The 7067-nt window shown below is 33.7% G+C and overlaps 1 pseudogene; it reads right to left on the bottom strand.

The window, feature by feature from the left end:
* Nucleotides 1–2014: 2014 nt before the first annotated feature.
* On the bottom strand, nt 2015–6788 carry LOC139864820 (ribonuclease H2 subunit A-like; annotated as a pseudogene).
* Between the last annotated feature and the right edge of the window lie 279 nt (nt 6789–7067).

The raw sequence follows: 7067 nt of genomic DNA on the forward strand, positions 1-7067 counted from the left end.
ATTACAAATTGTCTAATATGTTTTTAGTTGTTGTAGCGTACAATATACTAAAAAAAATATTTTGGATACTGTATTGATAAAAAAAATAGTACATAAAATATCTTGACCCTTTTTTTGTTTGAAAAGCATAAAATTATCTTGACTACATATATATCATTAAATCATCTTAGTTTTTATATAAATTACTTTATTTTATCTCAAGTTTCTACTATTTACATGTTTTAGATTATGCTAGGCTAACTTAAACATATGTCCATGCAGTTATCTGGACTACATAAACATCATTAGGTTATCTTAATTCTCATTTAAACTACATTTTATCTCAAATTGCTACCCTAAGTTTTAAATGATGTTCCTTCATTGTTTTATTAAATTTCGTTATGTAATAACAAATTCACGTATCATAAATATAGTTACTTATTGCTAGTTATAGACATTATATTATCTTCATCTTCAATATACATTTTCTTGAAGTATACAAATATATAATTCATATTCCTTACACATATACAACAATTGTAAAACTTTGTTAGAATTTATCCGGTGCAAATTAGCATATAAATATTAACAACATACTCCGTATTTGAATAGACCTTCATAGAATAGACTATTTTCTAGATTATAGATCTTTTCAAGAGGTCAAAAGGACCAGTACATCATAAAAGTCATTCTTCTAATTCTATTAAGGTTGAAGCTACAATAAATTGTATCCTTTCACTTTTATTTCAACATAAGCTATATACTTAAAAAAAAAAAAAAAAAAAAAAATATATATATATATATAGGTCATAAATTTTCAAAATACGTGTTAATGTAATAAAACGTGACTGATTACCAGCTAAGCCGGTAAACTAATTATGTTGTCATTTTTTGAACTGAAAAATTACACGAACTGCCCTGTAGTTTGCTCATTTTGTGTGTGCAGTCCTTGAGACTAACGAACGTTAAAAACTCCGTTAAGTCGAATAATTTTCAAGATTAGTGTTTATAATTCTGGTGATGTAGATGATTGTATTGAGATTGACCGACCTGAATTATCCACTCAGGTAGCCTTTCACTTAGTGCGGGGGCAGCGGGGAGGGGGTTTTACCGGCCATGCCCTCGGATTGATCCGAGTTCCTCCAGGGTAGTAGTTGGGGCGGGTTATGCAACTACGAGAGATGAACGCGTGGGTGGTTAATCCCTCCTGAGTGATCCAAACTAATGTCCAAAAAAAAAGATGATTAAATTGAAGGTGAAAAAGATAAAGTAAATGAAAAAGAGAAGAAAAATAAAAGGACAAATATGCATATGACTATGTTTTAATGAAAAAAGTTAACGACGTTAACATGTTCAAAAACTTATTTTATTTATTAGGTCAAAACTTTATATATGTTGATAATGACACATAAACAACATAGTCATAGCTCACACTAGTATTTTTTTGGTATATAACCTACATCAAAACAAAATTGAAAATATATGACCTATTCGTAGTTTTAACTCATTCTATTATTATGTGTTCATCAATCTTGGTTCATTTTTTCTTTAACAACAGTTTGAGATCGCCCAGGGGACGAAACCACCCACGCGATCATCTCTGGCAGTTGCATAACCCGCCCCAACTACTGCTCTGGAAGAAACTCGAACCAATACGAGGGCATGGCCGATAAAACCCCCTCTCGTTACCCCATAACGCAATGTGCGAAAGACAACCTTGGGTGGATTTCAAGGTCAGGGAATAACCTTGTGTGCAATGTTGTAGACCCCGAGAATCAAACTCCTGACCTGTAACAAAGAGTGTCAGGCCAGTAACACTTGAGCTACAACACAAGGTTTTCATCAATCTTGGTTCATACAACACTTGATGAAGGAAAACTCTGATGTAAGGTCAGCCATTCAGCCAACATGTACTAACATTTTACTAATCATAAGATAAGAAGGGTACCGCAAAGTCGTGGACTGGTAGTAGAAGAGTTTACATAAACAGTACATGATAGACTATACTTTTGGCACAATACTGTAATTTTTGTGGTTAGAAATGAGAAAGCTGCTCAAGTTTACGAGATTGGAAAAACTTGCATCGACCCTTTCCACTCGATACAATATCTTCACTTCTCCTTTTCACCCCAGTGAAACCAAGATTACTCAGTTTTGATTGCTTTTTGCCTGTCTTACCTGAGTATTCATCATCTTCGTTATCCGCTTCCCTATGAAAAACAAGAACGAAGCAAGCATTGTAGTAACCTATTCAGTAAGCAGATTAATAAAATGTTGAATACTACATTCTTCTTTTTTGTTACAAAAGGGATAAAAGCCACTATTTAGCAATGCAGACCTTGTTTGGTAACACTTTCATATTAACTGTAGATACACTATTTGCTTGACAGTTATATCATAATGTGTTATTTAAATACTACTATTTGTTTTCTTCAAAATGAAGCGTGAGAAAAGAACTTTTAATGTAACTCACCATAAGACTTCAACACCACCTTTGACGTAGGCATTACATGTGCCCTAACTGAAACGAACCAATGATGGAAAGGCAAATACCGAGTGTTTGTGATGTTCTAACCAATCTTTAGTGCTGGGGTCTGCATAGACATTTATTACAAGTAACTACTCAACAAGCAATGCTAATGAAACCAGGTAACAAATTTAACTTTAAATATTATTCGAAGTTATTAACCTAAAATCTGTCACCTCCAGGATAACCAGATCCGAAGTCTCTATGTATGTTTTCGGCAGTTTCATCAAACTTCCAATTCTGCAATGCTTTGTCCCTTGTCACCTAAATGATCAAGTAATTAATAACACTATGAGAGATTCCTATAAAGATATAAAATGATCACTTTGGAGCCTTTAACCCTAAGAGTTCGCAATAAGCGGGTAAAAATTTCGTATAAAATGAAATGGTTTGGGTTTAGTTGGGTGATCTACAAACACTTATTGGTCTTCTCTTCATTTAACTTGATATAAAGGGTTAAGTACTACTGTATTATATAACAATAATAACCAAATTATACTTTTGATTATTATTGTTATATAATCAAATTTACTTTAACCATCACAAGATGGCCTAGTGGTTGGCGTCCTAATCAAAAGGTCTCAAGTTCAAAACTCGCTAGCAACACCAGATAACCTGGTTAGCCAACGTACATTTGAGTAAAAATACTCGCCCTTCCTGAACAGGGAAAACCATGTCCGATTACCCCAATTAATAATCAAATCTACTTTTCGTAACAATTTGAGCTTCCAGACATTTTTAATACACTTTAAGTAACTTATAACCCATTTTCATATTAATCCACTTTCTACTTTAACCCAAATAACAGTTGGAGAAATTGTTACCCAAATCGACCAATTTTCCCATAAATGGGTCGATATTGCCAACTAAGTTATGAGTTTAAGCATGTTCTAAGATAGGAATTTACCTTGGCGACTATACTTGCTCCACTAACAACTGGATAAAGACTATCAGCTTTCTTTGCAACCACAAATTTAATAGAAGGGAATCTTTCAGAGATCTTGACTCTGTATTTATCAGGATCTCCAACTGTATCAATATAAACCTGCAAATGCAAATGAGTAATGTCTTCAAATCAATAATATGCATTCATAAATCGTACAGAAAAACAATGCCATAATTCAACCTAATACATGTCCCTGTGTTTGATTCGTTTTATTAAACTATCCTTCGGCTACGGCAGTTAAATGCCAGGTTATCACTTCACTACTTTACTCAACCCTTCACAAGATGATGTCACATGAGTACTAGCTTTTGTCACTAGTAGGCAGTAACATCTTATCAGAGGGTATTTTTAGGCACTTTAAAAAAAAAAAAAAAAATTGTAACTAGAGATACAATCTGTACATCGTTTCCAAAATCGAACACCTTTTCATTCTCAACAATAAAAAAACGCTTTTGTGAAAAGATTATCAAGACAGACAGAAGTGTTAAACATCATACTTGTAACTTGTCCAATCCCCCAAAAGATGCAACATTTATGTTAACAGGCAGTTTTACATAAATCTATGACTAATGACAAAATACCTAACATGTCCTTTTATAAGTCAAAACTATGGAACCAGAATTAATAGTGATAATAATCTCAAACAATCTTAGTGATTTATTAGTATACCTCAGACAGAAGATATCCCATGCCCAGCACCTTCTTGACAAGGCCCATGGCAGATTCATGTGAAATCTCGTTAAGATTAATCTTATTTCTGATAAGATGAAGAAGATAAAACAAATCATTAGGTGGATCATTATTAAATGTTGTGAGATTATTTTATTAGGAAGCTGCATACTGACTTCTGCAACATTTTGGCGGAGAGCTCCCTAGGATCTATAACATCAACAGCCCAACCAATCCTTTCATCAGCTTCGAAAATTTCAAACAACTCCTCTCTTTTCTCTTCTTTTAACGTTTTGGAATCTGCATAAAATGAAAAAAAAAATAATAATAATAAAAAAAAAAAAAAACTCTTTTGAATGATCATCCGAGAGGAAGATATAAAACGAAAATAGAGCGTCTATGATATATGGTGAATATAAGCACATTACAAAATGGAAAATTCTCCTAACAAACTCTGGCATACAAAAGGGATAACTCGGCTGCGACCATATGCCATAGTAATATACACAAAAGACAAACAAATATACTGGAATCAAACACAAAAAACATGTGAAACGTGTTCAAGGTTGTGCAATGTCTATGTCTATAAAAAATAAAAATAAAAAAAAATTGCAAGATTATGAAGATATGACAATACCAATAAGATAAGATTCACATCAGTTGATCAAGCATAGAATAGAGGGGTCGGGTCCGGTCCATGCTTGTCAACAATAGATTGGGATTTAAGGGTCATTTGAGTTTAACTCTCCGGTCCGGAATACCGTGAATAACCCCTTGTGAGATGAGGATCTCGACAGGGGTGGTTAAACGTTTACCCACCATCGACGGGATAGCCGGTAGTTGATGGCTCAGGTTGAATTGTAGGATTTATGTTCATAGAACGTTACCTGTAGATCAAGAGTAAATCTAGTGATGCGCTATAAGTCCGGTAGCGCGGGTAAAGGTTGCGCTAGGAGAGAAGCGCTGCTATCTCTATTACGTTTCAGTACTAAAAATAGTATATGTCTTTTTGAGAGCGAGCCTGAATCCTTTTGTTGTGGTTTGGATCCTTTATTTATAGGGTAATCATTTTTCTCTTCTAATGCCACGTAATAGGGTTGAAAGGTCGTGGCCTGTCAATAGTACTTCTTTGTGTGAGGTGGTCCGACAAAAGTAAAAAGTAAAAAGTATTTGGTCGGGCATGATTCCTGTCCGCCATATACATCCTGCAGGCTACAACGTTTCCTGACACGTACACATCATCTCAGCGCATGTAAAGGTGATGCGCCAAGCCCTTGTTCTCGCGCTGAGCCATTTTAGCGCGCTATATGTGTGTGACATACATGATGATGTATGTCTGATGCTCAACACGCGCTATATGTATATCATTATCAGTCATCAGCAAACATGTACGCTTAGTTAGCAAAAGATAGAAAATAGCTGAGATAATCATAATACTACCCCTACGCATTCCAAATATACATACCCTAATGTGTAGTAATATAATACCATATGAAACTTATAAGATAAAAAAAAATACATTAAAATGTACAGGTACACACTGAATAATAAATGTGAGGGCTATTTGTTGAAAATGCATCGAACTTTCACCATTTTCCTATTGTATGCATCTAACTTTTGAATTTCCTATTGTATGCACTCAACTATTTAGTTCGTACTATTGCATGCATTTAGTGGGCTATTGCAGGTAATCCATTTAGGTGTATCCAGTCACCTCATCGAAAATGCATTGAACTTTCACTAATTTTCTATTATATGTATTAAACTTTCAAATTTTTTATTGTATGCATCCGTTTTCATGTTTTTAAAGCCAACTTAAAAGTGACGAGAACTAATTTATAGTCTTCTACAATATCCCTAAGACTATGTGACCGGATACAAATGAGGTTTTCAAAGCCGACTTAAAAGTGACGAGAATTAATTTCTAGTCTTCTACAAAATCCCTAAACTTATGTATTACAAAAGTACGAATTAAATAGTTGAGTGCATACAATAGGAAATTTGAAAGTTAGATGCGTACGATAAGAAATAGGTAAAAGTTCGATGCATTTTCAATCAATTAGCCCTGGATGTGAAGAGACTTCAAGATTACCTTCCACTGTACTTGAAAGATCTAAACAGAACCTACATCTAAATGAGGCACATAGATATAATTAGTAAATAGGTGTATACAACTAAACCTATTACTCTAAGTGAGTACAACTCTATTTTGCAAATTAGATGTAGATTGAAACTTGTTATTGACTAATTGGTTTATGCATACTCTTCTTAACTCGTAAAACACTAATTCCTCCCACAATAATATAAACTTATATATTATGCTCAAATTATTATATAATATCCAGATTTAGGGTTAGTAAATTACTGAAGATACAAGAATAATATGGGAGTGCGAACCTGCAAATTCTAACGTGGATAGAGTTTTCTTGTATGAAATCGGACAATACAAGCATCCATAAACCATCGGACCTAAAATGTACATATATAATGCATAATAGTAACAAATTAAAACCAATATTAGTATAAAAAGTTTAATTGCACATGAAGTGTTCGATGAAATGACGAAGAAGAAAAAAGAATACCTAGAATAGGGCCGCGACCGGCTTCATCGATGCCCATAATACAAGGCATTGAAGCCCATTCTGGAATACAATCTTCCGATTCCATTTCAACCGCGAGGCACAATTGTGTAGCTGCTGTTGTACAGTGAATTACGTCATCTCCCCTTCTTGTCTTTGTTCCCGCCAAAAATCTAAAAATGTTTTGTTTTCAGGTTTCACGCTTCTTTTTTTTTTTTTTTATATATTATTCCTTACATTTTGTTGAATTTGATAATTGATAATTTCTCTATGATCTACGCCTATTTATGAATTATGCATACTTTGTAAGAAAAAACGTAATAACATTTTTTTTCCTTTTTTGAAAAACAAGACTATAATAACATAA

Source organism: Rutidosis leptorrhynchoides, chromosome 8, assembly GCF_046630445.1.
Source record: "Rutidosis leptorrhynchoides isolate AG116_Rl617_1_P2 chromosome 8, CSIRO_AGI_Rlap_v1, whole genome shotgun sequence".
Classification (NCBI taxonomy): Eukaryota; Viridiplantae; Streptophyta; class Magnoliopsida; order Asterales; family Asteraceae; genus Rutidosis; species Rutidosis leptorrhynchoides.